Source organism: Protopterus annectens, chromosome 14.part0 (genome assembly GCF_019279795.1).
Source record: "Protopterus annectens isolate FY-2018-M chromosome 14.part0, PAN1.0, whole genome shotgun sequence".
NCBI classification, from domain to species: Eukaryota; Metazoa; Chordata; order Ceratodontiformes; family Protopteridae; genus Protopterus; species Protopterus annectens.
The window spans coordinates 1,134,067,966-1,134,094,391 of NC_056748.1; the positions used below are offsets into that span (position 1 = coordinate 1,134,067,966).

At 39.5% G+C, this 26,426-nt stretch overlaps 1 protein-coding gene across 5 annotated transcripts in view; it reads left to right on the forward strand.

Moving 5' to 3' along the window:
• The window catches only part of KIF20B (kinesin family member 20B), a 1,912,547-nt gene that overhangs the window by 16,026 nt on the left and 1,870,095 nt on the right, over nt 1-26,426 (forward strand). The gene's annotated exons all lie outside the window — the stretch shown is intronic.

A 26,426-nucleotide genomic window follows, 5' to 3' on the forward strand; every position in this document is an offset into this window, starting at 1 on the left:
AGAAATGGCCATAACAAAAAGATTGTTACCATGATGATCAGTAGGATGGTCATGCAATATTTCTGTGGAAATGGTTGTTCCGTATTGTCTCTCTCTCTTCTCCGGTTCTCCCAAAAAGATATTTTCTTGATTCAGTCATTTTACTTGGACACATGATCTTACTCTCTGCCCTATAGGACCTTAGCACCGATGATTGCTTCACTGGGTTTGAGACTGATCAGTTCCTATTGATCTGACCCCCCCCCCTTTGTAGCCAGGCATTTGTGCTTAGGGTCCCGGTGGAGAGGTAAGGTCCTTGTCCAGTTCGAAGTTTCTCACCTACTTGCAGTGCGTTAGACGTATCCACGAAGCCCGTTCTGCTATCTTGACTGCAGTAGGTGTTGAAAGAAGCACCTGGTAGGGACCTTCCCACTTTGGCGATGCCCAGTTCTTTCGCTTCACGATTTTAATCCACACCCAGTCTCCTGGCGTCACTGTCACTTCCGATGTTTCGGCTTGCTTCTGACCTGAAACAGAATTGAACTGCAACAGATGTTATAGAACTCAACAACTTTTTCATATATTCAGCTAGTGTAAAATCAGCTTCCTGGTCTGATGACATGAGAGGTTTCCACCTTTTGCTGTAGGGACAGTTCTTATGCTCAACAGTGCCAGAGGTAAACAGTATAGACAGGTTTTTCATGTTTCAGCTATCAATTTCCTTAGTTTGCTTTTTAGTATGCCATTATGCCTTTCAACCAGCCCTGCAGACTGCGGATGATATGCACAATGATTTTTAAGAGAAATACCAAAAAACTTACTCAGCTGCTGTATGGTTTGATTTACAAAGTGCGTACCGTTGTCGCTATAGATTCTTTCCGGAATAACGAACCTAGGAATAATGTCCTTAACAAGTACCTTTGCTACTTGTAGCTGCATCTGGATTTTTGGTTCGAAAAGCTTCCACCCACTTGGGGAACATATCTATAATGACAAGGCAGTACTTCTTGTTTTCACATTTGTTTAGTTCTATAAAATCCATACAAATAGTGTGAAACGGATATGGTGGTGTGGGAAAACTCCCTTGCTTAGGCTTTATCGCCCCCTGTGCATGGTGTTTGTTACAGATCTGACACACTAAACAAAATTGTTTAGAATAGTTTGTAAATCCGTACGTTGTGAACACCTGGTTCACCAGCTGTACCATCCCCCCTGTGGAAACATGGCACTGCCCATGGCTCAACAATGCCGCATAGCGGAACAAGTTAGAGGGTAGTATTGGTTTTCCCTCCTTAGAGATGTACAGCCCTTTATCGAGTATTACTCCTTGTTTCATCCATCGCTGTTTTTCTGCCTGCATAGTGAGTGTCTGCATTAACGTATCTAAATTCAAGGTTTCAGAGGGTTGTAATTCCTTATCTAGAAGGAATACCTCTGTAGCTGCCTGTTTTGCAGCTGCATCAGCTCTCGCATTACCTTTTGAAATTATGTCCTGTTTAGTATGAGCTGTACATTTGCAAATAGCTACCCTTCTAGGCAATTGAATAGATTCTAAAAGATCTAAATAAGTTGTGCATGATTTATAGGTTTGCCAGTAGATGTTATCATTCCTTGGTTTTTCCACTGTTGTGCAAACACATGTACAGTGGAAAAAGCGTATTGGCCATCAGTGAAGATGTTTACACATTTATCCTTCGCTAAGTTACATGCTCGTGTCAGAGCAATCAATTCTGCTGCCTGTGCAGATAAATAATGCGATAAAGTTTTCACTTCTATAACTTCAGTATCAGAGACTACTGCATATCCTACTAGGTTCTGTCCTGCAGGGCCCCTTTTGCACGAGCCATCCACGTAGTATGTTACCTCGGCATTATCCAAGGGGACATCCATGAGGTCTTTCGTAGGTAATGTCTTCTCGATTATTTGCAGGCAGCGATGTGCCGTCTGCAGGAGTTGGGAGCAGGATAGAAGGGTTTAAGGTCGTGCATCGCTCAATTGTCATATGAGGTTGGCTCAACAATATGGTCATGCAGGAGAGAGGTATGCTAATTTTTCTTGTAATAAAATGTCGACTGCATGAGGTACCCTTAGTGTGAGTGGGTGAAACAAGACTACCGAAGCCTGCAATGCCATTGCTGCTGCGACTACTGCCTGCACACAGTGTGGCAAAGATCGTGCCAAAGGGTCTAATTGTGATGAATAGTAAGCAATGGGACGTTGCTTATCCCCATGTTGTTGTGTTAGTACTGATGTCATATAACCCTGCTTGCAATCTACAGTCTGGAAAAAAACGCTTATGGTAATTTGGCAAACCCAGAACTAGAGAGGAGGCTATTAACTGTTTCAGTTTATAGAAAGCAGGTTCTGCCTCCGTTGTCCATTGTAACAAGTCCTGCGCTGCCATAGGTGTCTTGTAAATAAGGTCAGTTTAAAGGTGTAGATTCCAAGGCATAGTTTGGAATCCAGCTCCGACAAAAATTAGTCGTTCCCAAGAAGGACATTTCCTTCTTGGTGGTAGGCTTCAGTGCCTGCAAAACTGCCACTTTTCTGTCCTCATCTAAAGTTCTACCTCCCTTGGATATTACATATCCCAAGTACTTTACCTGTTTTTTTCCAAAGTTGCAGTTTGTTCTTATTCACTTTGTGTGTCCCTCAGCAGCTAGAAATTGTAGAAGTGCTACTGTATCTTCCCTGCAATCCTGCAGGGTGGGGACTGCTAATAGAATGTCATCAACATAAAGTAAGATCTGACTACCCTTTGGTGGGTTAAATCCTGCCATGTTACTTGATATTTCTTGTGAAAATATAGTAGGGCTCTCACAATATCCCTGTGGGAATTGCGTATATGTGTATCTTTTTCCCTGAAACATGAATGCAAACCAATACTGGCTGTCTGGGTGTATTGGTATTGAAAAGAATGCATTACTAATGTCTACCACAGAGAAATATTCTTGTTGAGGTTTTAAGTCCTTCAACAAGGTGTGTGGATCCGGCACTGTAGGTACGCTTGGTATTGCTGCGTCATTTACAGGTTGCAAATCCTGAACAATACGCCATTCTCCATTGGCTTTTTTAACTGGAAATAAAGGTGTATTACATGGGGAATCGGGGGGGGGGGGTTCTAGCACCCCTCCCTTAAGTAATGCTGCTGTGATAGGTTTTATTCCTGCCTCTGCATCCTTTCTTAAGGGATACTGTCTCTTCTGTGGTCTAAACGCTGATTTTGGCGTAATACTAACTGGACCTGCAGTACGGTTAAGTCCTACATCTGATTTTCCTGCTGACCAGAGGGTCTCTGGTATATCTCGTAAGGCGTTTTCTTCCGTCAACAGGAGTATCCATCAGCTGTACAGCTGGGTTAGCTTGAGTCACCCAATTCAGTTTTTGCACTTGTATTCCCTGTCCTGACAACTCCAGTTCTGTTTGTTTTTCCCATCTTGTAACTTTCTCCCCTAGGTCTGCCCACCGTGTGTTTTTATTCTTGGTCAGGCTAACATGTGGTAGTCTATTGGATTTATAAAGTGTCAAAACTCCTGGGGCAGTGAAAAGCTGGCGTCCCAGTATTGGTTTCTCAGTACCAATCTGTTTGTACGATGCTTAAATAATTCTTTTTCATACTCATTATCAGGCCCCGGTGTGTTACAAAAATACAGTGTGCAATGCAGCAGGTGCTGTTTCAGTGTCCAGGGAGGCAAACTTACTGATGGCTACTTTCATCACAGTCCCTGGACCAGTCGTAACCAGGTCCTGACTGTACCAATAAAACATTTACCCCCCCCCCCCCGATTGAACCATAAAGGTGTCGGTTTGTCGCTGCGCTTCCATGCCCTGCATAGTTGGAACCACCGCTATGCCAAATAACTGCATAAGATCCCTGCCCAAGAGATTTACTTGGCATTTCGCAGAAACTACAATCTTACTTTGTGTTAATCCTGAAACAGGATCTGTTATGGTGATATTGCGGGAGATGGGATCCCGGTCTAGCTGCCCATTCGCTGCTTTGATCAATATGTAATCAGGTGACTCCGAATTGTCTGGTAATTTGGAGGGGTGTATCAGGGTCAGTGATGCCTCTGAATCGCACACAAATTTAACCTCTCTGCCTTCCACTAAAAGTGCAACTTCCGGTTTTGTATCTGCTAAATAGAGCACCAGGCTCAATAAAGCTAAATCTAGTACTTCCTCTTCTGCACCGTCATTAATTTCCTTTACTTCCTCTACTTCCCTTTTCACATCTTCGTTGGACACTCGTCTCTTGTGATTCCTGACTATCATACAGTCAGTCCTCACCTTCTTTATCTTCCGTTGTTGCTTTCTTATTTTTCCTGCAATCCCTTGCTAAATGTCCCTTTTTACCACATTTAAAGCATTCTCTCCTTTTCTTGCATCCTTCAAAGTCTTCTGATCGCTTATCAGACTGTCTACCTCCCTGAGTATTTTTCCTGCCCTTTTTCGCGGGGTGCACTACATAAACTTCTGCTCCGTCTTCTATGGAAAATACCTGAGCTTTCCTCCTTTTTGCTATTAAAATGCCTTTCAGCATGTCTAGCATATTCGAGTAGTGAATGTAATCTACTCGTTCGATGGTCAACCATGTGTTTTGTAATGAAACTGCTTATAGGTGTACTACTACCTTTTAGAAATGCATTCTTTAACTGCTGTTCATATGGGGAATCTTGTTTTTGATCTTCGGGAACCTGCATTCCACAGTGGTTGTTAAAACATTTTAACAGTCTAGCAAAGTATTGGTCAACTGATTCACCCTCCTGCTGGGCACATTGATGCAAGTCCAGTCTTCCTTAGGTTTCCATTTCTCAGAGATGCGGTCTGTAAGTCCCTTCACTCTAGTGTCTAATTCTGCGCTGCTGTGTGGAGGAGGATTTTGTGCAGCGTCACGAGGATTCCAGTTGCCACAAATCATGTACCACTCTGGTCCTACAATCTGTCAAACTACTTTTTCTATCTCTTCCCCATTTAAGTTATAACTTGGCCTCATTCCTTGTAAATTTTCTGAAATTAAGTTTCGGATGGGGAATCCCTTCTGTAGCTTTCCGGATATCTTCCGGAGTCCAGGGTCTCTACACTAAGATAGTTGGACTCTTTTATCTTCCTGTCCTGCCTGAGGGTTCGGAACTTCTATAAGTGGGCATATTTCTTCTTCTACAGGTTGTGTATCCTTAACTACCTGCCATAATTCAGAGCCTTCTTCTTGATTATTTCCCTTTGTTCGGGACCTAGTTTTGATGGGATCTCTAACTTTAGCTAGTTTCAATTTTATAATGTCCCTGTCTCTAGTGAGCATAGGATATAATGGGGGTGGGTCAATCTGTCCACTTGCTCTGTACTCTGGCAAAGAAGGGGGAGGCGGAGGTGCCGATGCCACTACCAAGTTATTGTCTTCCTTATCTAAAAACATTGTCTTTGAATCTTTGTTTTTTTGGTCTCTGCGGTTTGCTTCCTCCAGCCACCTGTGTGCCTGGGGAATTCCTAACTGTCGTTTTTTAACTTGACCCTTAGAATCAGTTTTGAGTTGCTTGATAAGTTTGATAAGTGAGGATTTTTCAAATTTACCATCAAATTCATACTTAATAACCCATTTTGAAAAGTATTTAATATTGTCTGCGCGCTGTGACTGCATATATTTTGCATCTTCTGTTAACGGTGGATTTCCGGGTGTCTTTGCACAAGTATTACCCATTTTTCCTTATTTTGTTTGCTACGTAGACTGTTCAGAAAAATATTACCTGATACCTTCAGATTTTTACGTGTACCACGGATTTTGTTAGTCTCTTCAGAATGACTGTCTAAAGCCTACTGAACTGTTTCACCTGGTCTCTGACAAGATTGTACCTTTTCTAACCCTGACTGTAAGAAAACACAATCTGACAAACAATACACATCCAGTCCCTGATCTTGAAACAGAAAAAGTAGATTCACCTTACCTGAGCCCACATGATCGCTGATTCGCGGAAAACCCGTCCTTCAGTCGCAGATCAGAAAGTGGCTGGCCTCTTTTGACAATTCAATCGGAGGACTTTTCACATAAGAACCGATTTGGTTTCTTCCCCGTACGGTTTCAGCCACCTGGCCGTTTGATCCAAGGTGAAGTGAGGGTTTCCGGTCCGAAGGACCAATCTGTAAAGGAAAACGCAAAGATCAATGCACGTAAGGTTCAAGTAAGGCACCCTTTATTACTTGCAGCAAAGAGACAAAGCATCTAAGTACAAGGTTTGTCTGCTTTTTCCATAGTTCAGCATGCTGTTCTTGTACAGTTTTCTGCATTTGCACAAGAAGGTACTGTTAGATTTACTGCTGACATGGTCAGAAAATTGCTGTCTTGCAAAAACATGTTTGAGAAAAACAACCTGGCCTTGGGCTTATTTCAGCCCTCCCTTGTTTCTCACTCTGCTTCAGCTGTCCAGTTCTGATATGATACATTTGCCTAGGGTCAGGATACAACCCTGGCCTCAATACACATTCTGCTGACTATGGTAGACTTTCAGGTTTCAATTGTTCTCTTATCAAAGTCTCCTGCAGCTGCACATAAATCACACAGAATAAGCAGAATAAACGTATTAATTTATTTTTAACCCTAAATGCATCTAAGCTTGCAAATTGCAGTTATACATTTTCTTAACATTTATTTAAAGATTTTTTTTCTAAGTATGTGAATTCAGTTTGAATTGTCTTAGTAGGGTGGATTTTTAGTACTCATAACATTTTATTTTATATCCAGGGAACAGAAAAACGTTATGTGGGATTTTTTGCGTACAGTACTTATTTATTTATTTATTTTTTTTTCCGTTGAAACATCAGATGAATTGGCTATACAGTGCATATGTTTCTGTCCTGAGGATACTCTCTCTTCCTCCTCCTCATATTCTAATATGGTGTCTGTTTGCAGTTTTGGTCTAGAAGGATATTAAAAATGTTGTTCAACTTTCTAATACTTTTTTTCTTGAACTAGTGATGTTTGCAGTATGTGTAATATTTTGGTAGTTTTAGTTAAAGCAGAAACCATTATCAGAAATATTTCCAGATCTTTACTTTTGTCAAAAATTATAGTCGGCAGGTAATATATCAAAACATGGATTTATCTTTAATTCTGTTTCCATTTTATTATTGCTGAATTTCATTCTAGAGATATTCTTAAATAGTTTAATAAAATGTATATTTGTATGAACTATTTGTATCCCTAACCCTCAGCAATTTATCCTCTGCAAATAACTGAATGTGAAGACTTCCAATAATTTTTTATATCTCTCTGCTTTTATTATTTGTCTAGTTTGTAAAAAGTCTGATTTACAAAGGCAAACTAGAAAGGAGAAAGTGAACAACCTTTGTCTTTGTTAAATTTATATTTTTTGCTTGAGGTAATAAGTTGGCTTAATTTCACAAAAGCTATTGAATTACAATTTATGCTATTTAAAGGATTAAAGTTGTATATATTCCATGGTAAATTTATAAACCATTTCAAAATCCACATTCTATTAAAAGAATCGAATCTAGACTTATGGCTAGTTGAGATTTTTTTTTATTGAAGCATACTCTAAAATCCTTACACTTCTCATTAGACAATCTTGTGTTTAGTGATTTATTATGAAACCTCTTTGCGCATGTTAATTAATCTGTCAAGACTATTTTTAATTCTGTTGGCAATTGATACGATTTTATTGTTTTTATGAAGAAGATAAATTGGGATCTGTTCCTTCACAGAAGGTAACTTTCCTTGTATTTTAAGATATATATATATATATATATATATATATATATATATATATATATATATATATATATATATATATATATATATATATATATAAATTTTAATGTTCTTATTATTGCTAAACTTTAATTTACCCCAATAAATATGCTAGTGACAAGTCCTACACTATGTCATTAACTTTCTTATTGTGCTTTAAGGCTATATATATTTTTTAATTTCTATAGTCTTGTTTTATTAATTTATTCATATATGCTGGTACTCCAGTGAGTAATATGCAATGTCTGGTATTTAATGATCTGGTTAAATTTAACACTATGACCCAATATAAGACATGGTCTGGCAATATCACTCTTAATCATTTGAAATATAAAGCTTGTCTATTTCAGTTTGTATTCCAAAAGTGTATGAGCATAGTGAGGGGATTTCTTTTTTGGGAAATCCTGACATCTTTAATGTTCAAATTAGTAATCAAAGGGCTTTTGCTGATGCTTAAATTACCTTTTTATTTATATTTTTACATTTTTATCCTCCCTTATATAAAATAATGTACCTTTTTAGTAATATTTTGCTACTTCAGTTCTAATTTTATTTAACAAACGTCAATTTGCTGTTGTAAGTTGACTTTAATCTGTTTTATTCGAATTTAAATTCCAAAACAATATCTTCCTCTTTACTTCTGATGTCATTAACTTTCAAAACTATCATTTCTTACTCGTTTCTTATTTGATATTTTTTTATGCATTGTCAGCAAACTTCAGTTTATAAATGGAGCTCTCTCCCATAAAATGTGTTTTTCCAGTAATAGAAACTTGTGCGTTTTTTATAATTTCCACATCTCACTTTTTTACCACATATACCAAAGTTCCTTGACTAGTTTAGTGTCTCAACTAGATGACTACCACATTAACCTAGACGTTTCTCCTTTTCTAAAAAGCGCTCTAAGTATATACAAATTTAATATTTCTGTAACATACTTTACTACACACTCATTGGCTAATTATAAACTCCTAAAATGTTACATTTTTTAGAATTTTCATTCATCCTTTTACTTTTCTCCTTTGCTGCCTTGAAGTACTCTTCTTGAGAGAGATTTTGAGTTGTTTTGCTGACTGAATAACAGTTTATATAGCAGCTCAACCATGCACGCTGAATAATAGTTTGTTGCCAAACTCTGTTTAAATTCTACATTATAATTGTCCTCTACAAGTTACAGGAACTCTGAACTGAGCAAAAAAAAATACTAGCAAGAGATTATTTCTGTAACTATGACCAGGACATATATTGCTGATATGTTAACAGAACTTTATTGGTAATATGTTTCTTAGTGAGTTAACATTCAGGCAGTCACCTTTCTTGTCCCTCTCACTGCTGCATAATGTAAGGACGTCAGCCATAGCTTTCCTTTAAATCATTTTATATAATTTCTTTATATAACCTGTACCATCCTTTGGTGATATGGAACTACTGTCAGCATGCCTACACATAAATAATAATAAGCAGCTATGCATTGCTACATTATATATTCCCCAGGCCAAAATGTCCCTGTTTAGGAAGACTTCCTATCCTGGACTAATATCTCCAGTGACAAAACAAGCAAAGGCAGGGCTCCAGGTTCTCCAAAAAGATTTAATGTCTGCAAACACAGGTGCTTTCACTAGATGATGCTTCAGGTGTATATCGTATTGAACTGAAACACCATTCGGACATAGTCGCATGATCAATCATTTAACATTTAAAGGTGCAAAAACAACACATGAAAACACTTATACATGAAAAAATATATCCAAAACATTAAAAATATGAAATATGCATTTAAAATGTTCATAAAGGTATAAAACTATATACGTAACAGTCTAGTTTTTAGAATTGGTCGCAAAGCTATGCGGTCATTAAGGCCATGTCCTACATCTGCCCTTAGCCTTCCAATCCAATCATCCTCTAGCCCTTCCGTTTTACTTCTGATGTCCCCTCCCCTTTGATTCTCAAAACACCTCCCCAGAACCATAAACTTAAAAGTATGTTGGTCATTGGTTTCACTCGCATGTTTTACCAGCGCATTAAATGCGCTCTCTTTCTTAGAATGAGAAAAGTATGTTGGTCATTACTTTCACTCACATGTTTTACCAGCATAAAATTTTATTACACAGTTGGTATGCAGCCAAAGAAACATGGGAACTCTCACATGTTGCATTTATCCTGTTATTAAACACCTCCCCTGTGTCCGGATGCCTAAAATCCAAATCATTTTATAATATACATGCAAAACTGACATTTCCCACAAGGTCTAGTCCCTCCTGTTATCAGCAACCTTAACACAATCCCTCGTGTTAAAGAGCCTTCTTTTTAGGGATTTTTTTTATTTTTAAATGTGAAGTGGGGTTGCAAATCCAGGAACTTGCTCACCTGCCTATCAGTGGTGAAAATATTACAATGCTTATTAATGTCTGTATACTGTCTGATATTCCTTGAATAGCTAAAGCACATACTCCACTTACTGGAATTATAATTACTTCTTTTACTGCAAGTCGTGTTAGTTTCTACTGGTTCAGAAAAATATAGTTTGGCTCTAGTTTGTCTTAATATAACAACATCCACTAAATTTTTCTGTCCCATGCATTCATCATAACCCCTCTCCATGATCTCTGCACCAACCATATCAACCTGCTGTTCAAAATCCTCTTCCTTCGCATTGAGCATAGAAGCTCTATATATATGATTTTTGTACTACATTTCTAAATATGTATCTAGGCTGCATACACTCACTACTTAATAGGTTATTCGCATGGCATTCTCTTATTCTTCCTCTACCAGTGAAAACACTAATTCATCAGCCCTGACTCTCATTTTACAAACGGTACCCACCTCCCTTGTGCTTAAACTCCTAACTAAACTGAGACCATGCTCCCCATCCGCTGACAACTTGCCATCAGAATACTTAAAATTAGCTGCTGATATTATTGCATGTATGGTCAGCATCCTTATTAACTGCTGTATCTCTGAATCCTACGTCCCTCAGCTCTGGAAGAAATCCATTCTACTTTCTCTGTACAAAGGTGGTAAGACCAAAGATCTTTCTAATTTCCTACCATCTCTATACTCTCACCTTTATCCAAAATCTTAGAAAAATGCATACATAAGCAATTACTAGAGCATCTTCCTGACTATATAACCTAATTTCTCCCACCAAGCATGGCGTTTGCCCTGCCCACTCTCATTTACCACTACTGTGTACAAAGCTCTGCATGCTGGTCTGTCCACTTCAATCATCCTGATAGACCTAGCCAAAGCTATTGACACAGTATTGCACCCTAAATTACTACAACAGCTCAAAACTCTAAATTGTTCCCAGCATACTCTAAATAAATTGGTTTTCCAGCTACCTAAACAATAGCAAACAATCTGTCAGATGGCAAAATAAGCACTCTGAATATCTTGTCAGTAATACAGGTGTTCTCCAGTGGTCTGTTTTCAATAAGTTCATTAATAATCTCCATACATCATGCCAACAGAATACACTACACTCATCCAGTACACTGATTCCACTGTTCTCATCTTCCAATAACTTTTCTGACCTCCTAAAGATGACTCAGAATTCCTTTTACTCTATTGAATCTTGGCTAAACAATGCACAACTTTTACTTAACCCCAAAAAATCTAAACTCTTGTGTCAGAAGAAAAAATTCAAGCGAGTCACATCTGCCTCAGGTGATGAAAAACTTCTTTATTTGCAGCTAACCAGATTACAGCAACATGTTGGCCAAGATGATCTCAATCTGATCAGCTTGTTTACTGACATCAACTTTTATACTTTCCTGTTACCAGCCAAAATAGCTTTTGTTACATTTCTAACAGTTGACAGTTGGCTATGAAAAACATCTAGGATCACAAATTACCTCAGAAAAGAATGTTTTACCTCAAAACCACAGCTAGTGTAGAATGTTTACCTCAAAACCATAGTTAGTACAGAATGTTCAAAATGGTACAGAGTTCAACAGTGGTAGCTGGAATTTTCCAGGACACACAGCCTGCTTCAGTACTCGGCCGTGCGTCCTTTTACCAAGCTTTCATTTAACTGCAGTTAGCTTTCTTTATTCAGAAGTATAGAAAACAGATGTTGTTCAAGTTCATAAGTAAACTACATCGATCATAGATAAAGCCCATCTTTAATAAACATGGTTCAATGACCTCTTCTTACCAACACTTCAGCAAATAGCATATTCATCTTGCTAGATGGGAGAAAGAGACAAATAACAGTATGTTTTAAAACTTTTTCTCTTAACATTTCCCCCCTCAAAACACTTTTATTTGTGTCATTTCAGCAATATATGGTAAAAACTAAGTATTTCTTTGCATACATTACTTCATTTGCAAGACAAACTTTTAAACTTCAAAACATTTGCAAAAGTCACATTTCAATGTATTCACTTTCACCGGTCTGTTGCAACTGCTGGTACATCGTTTTCGTAACAGCAGTATCAACCAGTCTTTGTAGAAGACCTCTGATACAGGGTATACAACAGCAACCACATACCACCACGATAGCCACAGCGACTCCGGACACCAGGAAACTGCTGATGAGATTACTCCATTTTCCAAACCACGCTTGTAGAAAGTCTGTGAAGGGATTATTTACCCCCAGAGTTCTCTGCCAATTCTTCGGATAACATCTCCAAACCTTTCAAAGCTCGAGTGATGCTCCCATCAGGGGCAGGGTTATTCGGAATATATGTACAATAGCAAGTCCCAAACATCCTGCAAACTCCTCCTTCTTTGGCCAGGAGCATATCCAACGCAATTCGATTCTGCCATGCAACCTGCGAAGTGGCCTCCAGTTGTTCAGCAATACCTTTTTTAATGCATCTTTGGTATAGTTCACAAAACGCTGCTGGTTATAGTAAATGTAGTTGATCCAGTCCACTTTCTTATTGGGTTGAATCCAGACAAAGATGGATGCAAAACCAGCCGCTATTTGGTTTATTGCTTTGTATTCATCAGGCACGCCTCTTGGTACGCCAATGCTGTCGATGTAGACACTGCTATCGAAGGATTGCTTCGGTGCCTCTCTTTTTCTCTTATTCGACCACCTCTGCTTTATTTCAGGTTCTCTTACGAAATTGCTTGCTGGAACTGGGAAAATGTAGAATGGCAGAATTAACTTTGCAAGTGCACAAGTTCCCTTCCAGGGAATCGTAAGCCTTGATGTGAGTGTTGTCTCCACATAACCACCATACATCTGCCAAACTATGAGTTTGGTTCTCCAGAAATGGATTTTCATTTCCATTCACAGTAACATTGCAATAATTCTGTCCCATATTGCCATAATTATTTCCTGTGCCATCTCTGGAAATGCACATATACGAACCTGGATAAGAGATTGCTGTAGGCGGTTTCTCAACTTTGCTTATGACTGGAAAACGTTGGGTTTCATCTCTGCATTTATCTTCGGTTTTGCTGAAGAATAACTTTAACAGACACGTCAGATTACCTTCAGCTTGCATCAATGGGACTGTTGCTAGTTGCTGTTTACCTTCAGCACAAGAAACACAGTTCTCACGATGTGCCTCTCGGGTACTATATCTAACCCAAGATAGCCATTCATTATGGTGTACGAATCCCGTCTCGACTAACTACTGTTCTTCCTCTGTGAAGGCAAAATCTGCTTTACTTGTAGCATTTTTAAGGCTTTGCACTTTAAGTTGGAAAGTCCCCAAAGGATCAATTCCAATTGGAAGAGACACTCCGATTCCATAAACTCCTGAATCACTTTCTTGTGGTGACACGATGGTTATAGTAATCACTTCAGTACCTTGGAAATGCGCAATTTTTATTCTTTGTTGCCTGCTTTTATCTTTCTCCGGTATCACTGCACCACTTGTTTCCCATCCATTCACATCTGTTGACCACCAAACATTTGACCAGAATGTACAGTCTCTATTGCACAAGTATTTTGCACGAGTCAGGAAATCATCACTGTTCCATTTAGAACAGTCCAAAATTCCTTCACAAAGTTTCACCTTAAACGCAGTAGTAACACCTGTTTGCGCCTGCAGCACCACCATTCCTTTTTCTCTCACAGCTGTTCCTTTTCGTATGGACACTTTCGCCACCAAACTCATCATCAAGTACCAGTTGAACATGGCCATCCTTCCTTTGTAGTCGGACTTTGTGCTGGTCCGGTTGAGTTTGACCAGCATCAATGGTAGAAGGAAAAGTCTTGAGTTTTTTACAGTGGGTGATATGAATCCACAAAGTCCTCTCTGCGATCTTTACAGCCGTAGGTGTTGAGATAAGTACTTGATATGGGCCTTCCCACCTGGGGGATGACCAGTTCTTTCTCTTCACAATTCGGATCCACACCCAGTCCCCGGGTGCCACGCTTAACAAGGTTTCACTTCTGGAATCTGCAAAGGAGTCATTGGTTACAAGAGACTTGACATTTAGCAGCTTCTTCATATAATCCGCCAGATCCTCACCCCCCTCACGTTCAGCTGGCAACAATCCTTGCCACTGCGGGACGTAATATGGTCTCCCAAACAAAAGTTCAAATGGTGTAAGTCCTTTGTAGGAGGGTGAGATTTGCATATACAGGAGTGCCAATGGAAGGCACGCAGTCCAGGATCTATGCGTTTCTGCCATCAGTTTGCGGAGTTTACTCTTCAGGACACCCATTGTGTCTCTCCACCAGTCCAGCTAACTGCGGATGGTAAGCACAATGGTACTTGAGATCAATTTGAAACACTTGACCCAACTTCTGAACAATCTGGTTAACAAAATGAGACCCATTATCACTATAAATGCACCTTGGTAGGCCAACTCGGGGAATTATTTCTGTTAAAAGCTTAGCTACTGTGTGTGCATCAGGATGTTTTACTGGAAAAGCTTCTACCCACTTAGAAAAAGCATCAATTATAACCAGACAGAACCTTTTTCCCTCTGAAGGTGTCAATTCAATAAAGTCCATACAGAGTGTGTGGAATGGATATGGAGGGGTAGGGAATGCCTGCTGAGATTTTTTAACTCCCCCTGAGCATGATACTTTGCACATAATAAACAAGATAAACAGAATTGCTTTGCATAAGTTGAAAATCCTTTACACCAAAATACCTTGGACACTATTTGAACCATTGTCTGTACTCCTACATGGGCAGGTCCATGGCTAACCAATGCAGCATACCTAAAAAGGTTTGAGGGTAATACCATTTTGCCATCTGATGCCCTATACAACCCATCCTGTTGGGTGATATATTTCACCCACCAACATTTTTCCTTCTGTGTTATCAATGTTTGCATTACTTTTAGTGTCTCGAAGTCTAAGAGGTGTCCGGGCTCTAAATCATTGTCATGTAAAAGCAAATCATTTTCTTGAGCTGCCTTTTTTGCATCCATATCAGCAAAAGCATTTCCCCTGGAGACAGGATCTTTTCTGTTAGTATGTGTGGAACATTTACATATCGCTATCTGAAGTGGTAATTGCACTGCATCTAACAACTGTAAAAGTAAATCTCTGTGATTTATTGGTTTGCCTGTCGCAGTAACCATTCCTCTATTCTTCCATTGAGCGAAAACATGCACAGTAGAGAAAGCATATTGACTATCTGTATAAATTGTAAGTTTTTTACCCTCCCCTAAGGTACAAGCTCGAGTCAAAGCCACTAACTCAGCTGCTTGGGCAGAATAAATGTTTGACAATCCTTTTGCTTACAAAACTTCAGTTTCTGTGGTGACGGCATACCCTACTAGTGTTTTTCCTACAGTGTCCTTCTTTGCTGATCCGTCTACAAACAAAACGAGATCAGAGTCTACCAACGGAATATCCGTTAAATCTGGTCGGGGAAGTACTTTTGTCATGAATGCTCTCTAAACAATCATGTGGAGTACCTTCTTCTGGAGTCGGCAAAAGTGTCGCTGGGTTAAGAGTAGTACATCCTTCTATGGTCATATGTGGCTGTGTCAGCAGCACTGTCATACATGACAAATGTCGACTAGGAGATAAAAAGGTTATCTTATCTTGCAAAAGTATAGTAGCTACTGAATGTGGAACTCGCAATTTTAATGGGTGGAACAAAACTAATGATGCTGAGGCTTGCACTGCCATGGCGGCTGCCACTACAGCTTGAACACAATGCGGCAATGCCCTTGCAACAGGATCTAATCTGGAGGAATAAAAAGCTATCTGTCTCCGGTTCTGGTACCAGTACATGGGGATAAAACAAAGTCCTATATCCTCCCTTACAATCAACCATTTGTACAAACTGCTTAGAATAGTTTGGAAAACCCAAAAACGGAGGATCCTGCTATCAATTGCTTAATTCTATTAAATGCTTGTATTGCCTTATCTGCCCACTGTATATTACTTTAAGCTGCCATGGGAGTGTCATAGATCAGTGCGGTCAATGGCCCTACTTAAGCATAGTTAGGAATCCAACTTCTACAAAAATTAGTCACACCTAAAAACGACATCATCTCCCGCTTAGTCATAGGCATAGGTGTTTCAAGAATTGCTTGTTTTCTTTTATTTTCCAATTATCTACCTTCCTGCGAGATTAAATAACCCAAGTACTTTACTTGTGCTTTCCACAATTGTAACTTCTCTTTATTTACTTTATGTCCTTGCTCAGCTAAAAAACTAAGAAGGGCAAGGGTATCCCTTTTACAACTTTCCTGCGTGGATGAGGCCAATAAAATATCATCTACATACAACAGGACCTGGCTTCCCTCTGGGGGAACAAACTGAGCTAAATTCACAGCCATTTCTTGTGCGAATATTGTCGGACTCTCACAATAACCCTGTGGCAATCTGGTGTATGTGTATCTTTTACCTTGGAAAGTGAATGCAAACCAAAATCTACTCTCCTTATGTAGTGGTATGGAGAAAAAGGCATTGCTTATATCTATGACAGAAAAATATCTGTGCTGAGGTAGTAAATCATTAAGTAGTGTATAGGGGTCAGGGACCACTGGTGCTCTTGGGATCACAGCTGAATTAACTGCTTGTAAATCCTGAACCAACCTCCAGGACCCATCTGGTTTCTTTACAGGAAACAACGGAGTATTGCAGGGTGAATCTGGGCATTCAACAAGAATTCCTACCTGTTTTAGCTGCTCGATAACTGGCTTAATTCCTTCCTCCGCTTGTTTAACGGGTATTGGTGCTTACGAGGTCTAAAACCTGACTTAGCAGTTATACAAACTTCACCTGCTGTTTTCATCAGTCCCACATCTCCTTTACCTTTTGACCATAAATCTACAGGTAAGGCACCTAACGCACTATCTTCCTCTTGAGTTAGGAGGATTTGTCATCCCTGAGGTGCGTACTTGGTCGTGCCCAAGTCACCCAATTTAATCTTTGTACCTGGATCTGTCTATCTTTTTAACTGACTTTCAGACATTGTGTCCCAAATAGTTACCTTTTTCGCCAAATCTACCCAATGTGTCCCCACTGCTTTAGTAACTGAAGCATGCGGTTTATAACTTGAGCAATATAAAGAACTAATTTCCTTAGTCAAAGTACAGGTTACTACTGTATTACCCTGCGTATCCCAAAACCTATCATTCAAAATTATCCTTGCACACTTGTGCTTAAAGAATTCTTTTTCAAATTCTTTATCCGGACCAGGGGCCTTATAGAACATTGTACAATGCAAGTGCGCCGCAACCTGCGGTGACCCGCTCCTAGATTTACTTAAAGCTAGATTGATCAACTCTGTATCAACCCTCCCTGGGCAGTCTGAAATCAAGTCTAGGCTATACCAGTAAAACGAGTCTTGTACTCCCTGTACTACTAAGCCATCCGCTAACCTTTTTGCCTCGATACCTTTAGGTGTGGGAATTGCCGCTATTCCAAACACATGCATCAAATCTCTTCCCAGCAAATTAACTGGACAAACTTTTGACTGCTGGACCCAAAAGTGTACACGATGCACCTGAATCACATAAAAACTCCACTTTTTGTCCCTCAACCAAAAACTCTATCATGGGTTTCTGATCTAGATGTATAGCAATACCCAAATTTGCCAGGTTTATGACTTCACAGTCACAATCCCGCCCTTCCATTAGAGTGTTCTGACATTCATCGTAGAGAGTGTCTGCCTCTTCACTATCCCCATAATGAAGATTGCGCCTTTCTTTACTATCATATAGTCATGCGGAGCCCTTGTTCGTAAGCTGTGGGGGATGTTGCCACTCTTCATTCGGCAGCGAAATGCCCACGTCTACCGCATTTAAAACATTCTCCACGTTTTAACCTTTCCCTATAGGCTGAATGTCCACCCGGTTCATTTAACGTGTCCCATTGCAGGCCCCCACGTGTTTTTACGCCACCACGGCGCCCTTGCCCCCTTTGGTCCTGTACTAGGAATATCCCACCATCATCCCCTACTGCTAACACTTGTACTTTCTTTTTCTTTTTTAGATTAAAATGTCGCTCAGCATGCCGTGCATATTCAAACAAAGGCTGCAGTCTACATGTTCTGTGATCTACCATGTGCTTAGTAATAAAACTACTTATCGGAGCCTTACAACCTTTAAGGAAAGCATTCTTTAATTGCTGTTCATACGGACTATCATTAGTCTGATCCTGCGGAATCATCATTCCACAATGGTTATTGAACACTTCTGTCAATCTTACAATATAGTGATCTACAGATTCATCATCATTTTGAATGCACTGATTTATTACTGTCCAATCTGCTCTTGGACGCCACTTATCAGAAATTCTCTAACAGATCAGTGACTCGTGTACCTAACACCCCAGAATTATGCCTTAATGTAGTGCTGTCATCTGCCTTACATGTCCAACCACAAACTAAGTGCCAATCTGGACCTAAGATTTGTCGCACTACTTGTTCTACTTCTAAACCATTTAGATGATAACTTAAACACATACCAACTATGTCCTCAGAAAACTTTTGAAAATTAACCTTGGGATGAGGAATACCATCTGTAGCTCGTTTTATATCCTCTCTAGCCCAGGGACGATAAACTAAAATAGTTGGTTCTTGTCCAGCATCTCCTGCTTGTGGGTTTGCAACTTGTATTAAGGGAAGAGCTTCTGAATGGTCAGAAAGTTTAATAGCCCAACGTCCTTGCCCTGCTGGTCCTGACTTTAACTGCATAGGTTGGTCTACCTGTTGCAAAGCAACCTTGGGTACTATGGGAATTTGTGGGTAAATTGGAGGGGGTCACAACATTTCCTTGAGCAGTTAATAACCCACCCTGCTGTACAGATCCCACATCTTCAGACTGATATTGAGGAGGTTCCCCCGGTATGGCAGCAGCAATTTCACCATACGGTGGGGCGGTTGCCTGCCTTTGTACTGCACAAACTGTGTGCTCAACCTCTTATCTAAAAATAAAGCTACTTTTCCACTTGGCACCAGTGATCCCTTTTGATTTATTTTCTCTTTTTCCTGACACTGTTTTTCTTTTATAGCTCGTTTATTTGCTTCTTCTAACCATTTTTGTGCTTGGGGAAATCCCAATTGTCTCTGCTTTTTAGTTCTAGTTCCTGCATCTCTCCAAATCTCTAACCAATTTTGCACAGGCATTCTTATTCAGTGTACCATTAAAATCATATTTCAACTTCCACTTCTTCAAAAATTTAACATTATTTTTGTTTAAACTTTTCATATACTTAGTATCAACATTTAAACAGGCATCACTCTCACACTTGCAGCAACTTGAACCCATGTTTTCCTAGATTTCTTATTTTAGGACTGCATCAAAATTATTTTTACATGGCTTATTACAAAATGGGGCTATCTTAACGGGGATCCTAACAAAATAACAGGTAATCCTAACAAAATAATCTTAACAATTAGTCCTACCCACCCTTAACTAAAAATAAAATCCCTGCCGGCAAGATTAAATTAAAAGAAAATTTGTTTTCATCCTACCTGAACCAGATGAGACTCCGTTTCCCCTTTTGGTTTGGAAACCGTCCCTCAGATAGGGATCAGAGAGCGGCCGGCCTCTTTCCAATGACAAATCAGTCGGAGGGCTTTCCGTCGAGGGAATCTTAAGATGAGAAACCCTCACCTGCGCAGGTTTTTCGGTCTCTCTGTCGGTCTGATCCGTATCTTCGTAGAGGTTTCCGGTCCGAAGGACCAAAATGTCAGAAGAAAAAATTCAAGTGAGTCACATCTGCCTCGGGTGATGAAAAATTTCTTTATTTGCAGCTAACCAGATTATAGCAACATGTTGGCCAAGATGATCTCAATCTGATCAGCTTGTTTACTGACATCAACTTTTATACTTTCCTGTTACCAGCCAAAATAGCTTTTGTTACATTTCTAACAGTTGACAGTTGGCTATGAAAAACATCTAGGATCACAAATTACCTCAGAAAAGAATGTTTTACCTCAAAACCACAGCTAGTGTAGAATGTTTACCTCAAAACCATAGTGCAGAATGTTCAAAAGGTACAGAGTTCAACAGTGGTAGCTGGAATTTTCCAGGACACACAGCCTACTTCAGTACTCAGCCGTGCGTCCTTTTTCCAAGCTTTCATTTAACTGCAGTTAGCTTTCTTTATTCAGAAGTATAGAAAACAAGTTCATAAGTAAACTACATCTATCATAGATAAAGCCCATCTTTAATAAACATGGTTCAATGACCTTTTCTTACCAACACTTCAGCAAATAGCATATTCATCTTGCTAGATGGGAGAAAGAGACGAATAACAGTATGTTTTAAAACTTTTTCTCTTAACATCTTGATATTCACTACAAAAACACCAACTCAAAATTTTAAAATTTATTCACAAAGGAATACTCAAACTGAAGTAGTAAAGACAGCAACATTACTAGGAAAACTCTCCATATCCTTAACACAAAAAAAAAAAAAAAAAAAAAAGCACTTGGCAAACTCTGTAGACATAAACTACAGTATATATGAACAAGCCCACCAGGATAAAGCTGGACAACACTCTGCTACTACCTTCCCTCCTTTATGGAAGCCCCATTGTCATAGACCTTCACATTTCAGCCCTGAACAAACTACGATCTTGCTACTCTAAAATAGCAAAATATGCCACTAGAATGCCAAATCTCACACACCACTGCCTGGCCATAAAAGAATTGAACTAGTTTGAATTCCCCCATTACCTAACATACACCCAACTAACTCTTGCCCCCAAACTTATCAATTTGTTTGTGTCTTTCAGCTTTTCCCGGTTAGGGGTTGCCACAGCGGAACTCCGGTCCGCTAATGATTGCCCCCAAACTTATCAATAATCCTGACAAATTCACTTCTCTTCAGAAGATTCTAGAGGCATACACCCCTCCCAGTCATCTTCACTGTAGTAATGAACCACTTCTAAATGTAACCAAACCCAACAAACGAGCTGGACAAAGCCTTTATTCATACTCTGTTGCCAGACTTTGGAATGCCCTGCCTTCCTCAATCACTGAGTCCATAAAACCTTTTAAATCTGCACTAAACACTACCTTAACCATTATACCTGCCCAAGCATACATATGACTAAGCCATTGTGAAGAAGTTAACTATCCAATCTACTTTTTATCCTTCTTACTACAAACTTACAACCTGCTTCCTTCCTAGAGTCTTCTTTACTAGCCCTTGCAATAGCAGTGTCAGACTCCAACTTTAGTTTCCTTACTAACTTTTCCAACTGCGTACTCTTGAACTGCCTACTGTCAGATCAAAGCATTTTCTTCCTGGAACTTGCCTACTTTCCAGATTGACTGTGTATATTTTTATCTCCAGCTATAATGTTTTTCTGCACCTAACTATGTCAAGTTTGTACCTAATTTAATTGTTATCTACAATGCACTTTACAATTCATGGCAATGATGTTAATATCTTGTATGATACTGGAGATTTTCTTCCCGGGCCTCCACCGAAAATGGGTTTTTTAACCCAGTGGACTTTTCCCGGTCAACAAATATCAATTAATAAATTTTGAAACCTCTTACCTTTTTATTAAAGATTAAACAGCAGTATTCTTGTATTGTCTGACTTCTGTTTATTAGATTAAAAGTCACTTTATGCGCATTTAGCAGCTAGTTATGCTATCGTCTGCATAAACTAAAACTTAAAAGTGTCTCGAGATAAAATCCACTGCCATTTTTCATTCCTGTGAGGACATTGGCAGTACTTTGTATTTTAAAATATGTAAATGAATATGATAAATATTTAATTTTTAAAAATCCAAAATAACAGGTACTGCAAACCATAGTCAGAAGGTAGCATAAAAATGCATGTGTTGGTGCTTTCACGGCAATCCAAGCTGCTTCATCAGACACAGAATACAAACAATGCTTTACTTTTAAAATGGAAACATCCAATAAAAATGTAGTCTCAATCATATAATTAATGCCTGAACTCAAGCATTTAAAGCTGCATCACATAAAAAGATGGAACAAAGACAAAATGCATATAGAAATACATATATTTATATGAAATGCATAATTCTTATAAAGCAAATATGTACATACAAGTTGGTAAATGAGTGGAAAAATGTATGCTAAAAACATTGCACATGTATACATTTGTATATGTTTTAATAGGGTACCCTCCTTATCTAAAAATCCTGTTCTTTAAAACTGGTTTAATACAAATCCTGTCGTTTAAACCCTTTCCTGTGTTACCCATCATTCTAATAAACCAATTTAATTCCATATTTTCTACCTTATTTTCTATGTCACCACCCCGGGCATCTTCATAAATGACTTGTAGGACCTTAAACTTAAATGTATGTTCAGCGCTGCATATAGATACATGTTTGGCTAGAGCATTACTATGTACTAAATTATTAATACTATAACTATGCTCATGGATCCTATCTCTTAACCTACGGTCCATCTTCCCAGTATAAAAACTATGGCAATCCTGGCACACAGCTAAGTATACTATATGCTTGGTGTCAAAGTTAGCTGTAGCTTGTATTCTTATAAGCTTCCCTGTATCAGGGTGCATAAATGCATCTGTAGTGTATGTACCTATACCAGTTACATTTGGTACAAGGGAACGTGCCCAGCTGAGCCCTGGATGTAATATTATGTAATGTAGCCTGTGGATAACTAAGCATCTGCTTTTAAATTCTTTTTATTCTTGTATGTATACTTGGGCTTATTGCCTACTATTGAAGCCACTTCTTTATAAACCACCAGAATAGGCCAGTTTCTCATAACTTCTTCTATCTGGTATATATTATTGGAATACGTTTTAGGTATTCTTAAAATGTCCTTCCCTTCTCTTTTTTTATCTTGTTGGGTAGGCCACGGACCTTCCAAATAATGTTTGCACCCTTTATTCCACTTTCAAGATGTATTATGCATTGCTGAGTCAATATCTTGTGTACTATATCCTCTCTTAAAACATGTCACATAAAAGATCAACAAAATATGAATCATTAATATTCAGTCTGGATGCTCGTAAGCCTTTGTTACTATGTTACGATGAATGTCCTGTGAAGATAATTGTGCCTGTGACCGTCCTTCCTATATGTTTTCGTGGGCAAAAATTGCTCATTGGTCTTAAACTGCCACATCTAGAAAATTTATAAGGTTCCTGGAATAATTTTAATTTAAATTTAAGAAAAGGGGTGGTGGGATCCAAAAATTCATGGAACTTCAAAAGGGTATTTTCATCACCATCCCACAGAGAAAAGAGGTCCTCTACAAACCGCAGAATCCTTTATAAACGCATTCTATGAACACCTTCAGGAATGCATGGATCATGCGATCTCAAATAAAACCAAGACCCAATCCTCCAAAGGCAGACGTCCTGTCTGGTGGACCCCAGCCATAAACTATACAATAGAAGGAGGAAGCTAGTAAATGATAGAGCAAAATCCCAAAAAGGGAAGGCATCACTGATCAGTATTAGCAAAAAACTACGGGCGCTCATAAAATTGTCTAAGGCCAGCTTCGAGAGAAAAATTGCACAGGACACTAAGGATAATCGCAAGGCTTTCTTTAGTTATGTTAGGAACCTGGGTGGTAATTCCCAGATATGCTCAGAATTAGTCCAAAATGACAAAAAATACACTGAACCCACAGACATTGCCAACATCCTAGCTGACAGGTTCAGCGCAAACTTCTCCTCTCCCCTCCCCTCCCCACCAAAAGGGCAAATATCTATCCCAGCAGAGTGCTGCCCCCCTGACATCTCAGATGCTCAGGTAAGAGCCGCCCTCTCCAAAGCAAAAAACACTGCATCAATGGGACCAGACGGTGTCCCGGGCTGCATCCTACATGAACTCCAAGAAGAGCTAAACCCAAACATAAAACTACTGTTCAATCTCAGCCTTACTACAGGATATGTGCCCAAAGAGTGGCGTACAGCAACAGTGGTCCCTCAGCAACAGTGGTCCCTCTCCATAAAGGTGGTGCCTCAACGGATCCTGGAAACTTATCGCCCCATAAGCCTGACTAGCTTGGTCTGCAAAGCTATGGAAAGGATCATCATGGACCTCATAAATAAAGATATTGGGGACCTACCGACACTGGATCCTACCCAGTTCGGCTTTAAGGGCAGATCCTGCCTCTTAAACCTGGTTGATTTCTTTGAAACAGTCACCAAGGCCATTAACGAGGGGAAGGTGGTCCACACAGCCTACCTGGACCTCGCAAAAGCCTTCGATACAATACCCCACTCGGGTATTATAGATAAGCTCACCAGCTTAAATATAAACCTATATGTCACTAGATGGATTGCAAACTGGCTCAAGGACAGAGCCCACATGGTTAGAATTGCTGGAGCCATGTCAGACTCCAAACCAGAAGTGGTGTCCCACAAGGCTCAGTCCTGGGACCTCTCTTGTTCGGTATATATTTCTCGGAGGTACAGGCCAACACGGAAGGACTGTGGCTGACCAAGTTCGCAGTTGACTGCAAACTGGGCGCCATAATAGACTCTCCAGCCGACACAAGCATCCTCCAAAAGGGCCTCATAAAAACAGACAACTGGTGCCAGAGCCATGGCCTCAAGCTAAATGCCAAAAAGTGTATAGTCGTCCCCTTTGGCAAAAACAAAGTGCCCACAAATTACCACATAGGTGGTAATCCATTAAGTACAGAAGAAGTAATTAGGGACCTGGGGACCCAAGTTGATAGCAATCTCTCATTTGACAACCACGTGGCCAAAGTGGTTAGATAAACATTTTATATAGCCCACCTAATCATGAAGGGATTCACATCTAGATCAGGGGAGGTCATCGTGCCTCTTTACTCATCCCTCATCAGGCCCATAATTGAGTACAATGCCCTTTTGGGATGTACCTTACCAGACACCTGCAGCAACTGGAAAGACCCCAAAAGTACCTCACCAAGAGGATCAAAGGGCTCAAACAGATGCCATATGCTGCCCGGTTAAAGAAACTCCAGCTCTACTCAGTGGCATACCGCCTGTTCAGAGGCGATCTGTGCCTGACGTATAAAGCCATGTCCAACCCGGAATTAATGGACATGCTGCACCTCAGAAAATCCAAATCCCATCGAGCTACACGCTCGAGAGACTTGAACCTCAGCACTGAAATAAATAGGACATGCTGGAGGGACAGATTCATAACACAGAGGCTCCCTTCACTCTGGAATAAAATCCCAGTCCAGGTTAGGCAGAGTCCCTCATTTCCTCTCTTCAAGAGGAATCTTGAGTGGATGGGAGATCGTAGGTTTACCCCGGGTATCACTTCTGTGTCACTGTTAGACAGAGGCACAGTATACTAACCTCGAAAAAGGGCATAGCAAAATAAATTTAAAATGGGTGGCGAAAGCCAAACACATTCTGGCTAGGCTTATAAATGCCCTAGGGCAGATAGCCTAGTATGAAAGAAAAAAAAAAAAAAAAAAAAGAACCTATGGTAAAAGATGACCTCCTTAAATGCATTGACATTGAAACTGTTCTCCCAGTGTGCCTTGACAATATTGGCATAGCTATTGGCACTAGAAGTGCCCATAACTACGCCTTTCTGTTGCCAATATAACTGCCCATTAAAAATGAAAACATTATTCTCAAGAATTTTTTCCATAAAAAGGCAAATCGATTCTATAAATGGACCAGTATATTCACTATTTAGTAAATATTGTTTCAAAAACTCAATGCCTACATCATTAGGTATACGGGTAAAGAGAGTGTACATCCCGTGTCACCAAGATACAAGTTCCACATTTCTTCTGTCCCAGGAACCTTATAAATGTTCTAGATGTGGCAGTTTTTAAAGCCAATGAGCAATTTTTGTCCACAAACATATAGGAAGGACTGTCACAGGAACAATTGTCTTAACAGGAAGAGTATGCATCCCCCACACATTGTAGCATAGTTAATAACAAAGGCTTACAAGCATCCAAAATGAATGTTCTCTTTTTTTTTTTTTTTTTTTTTTTTTTTTTTTAGCAAAATCTGAATCATTATCTTTTGTGACGTGTTTAAGAAGAGAGGATATAGTACACAAGATATTGATTTAGCAATGCATAATACATCTTGTAAGCGGAATAAAGGGGGTAAACCTTACTATTCGGAAGGTCCGTGGCCTACCCAACAAGATAAAGAGGAGGGAAGGACATTTTAAAAATGCCTAAAACGTATTCCAATAATACATACCAGATAGAAGAAGTTATAATGAGAAACTGGCCTATTCTGGCGGTTGATAAAGAAGTGGTTTCAATAATAGGCAGTAAGGCTAAGTTTACATACAAGAATAAAAAGAATTTAAAGCGGATGCTTTTGTTATCTTGTATGATGCTTGCGGATGCTTGTA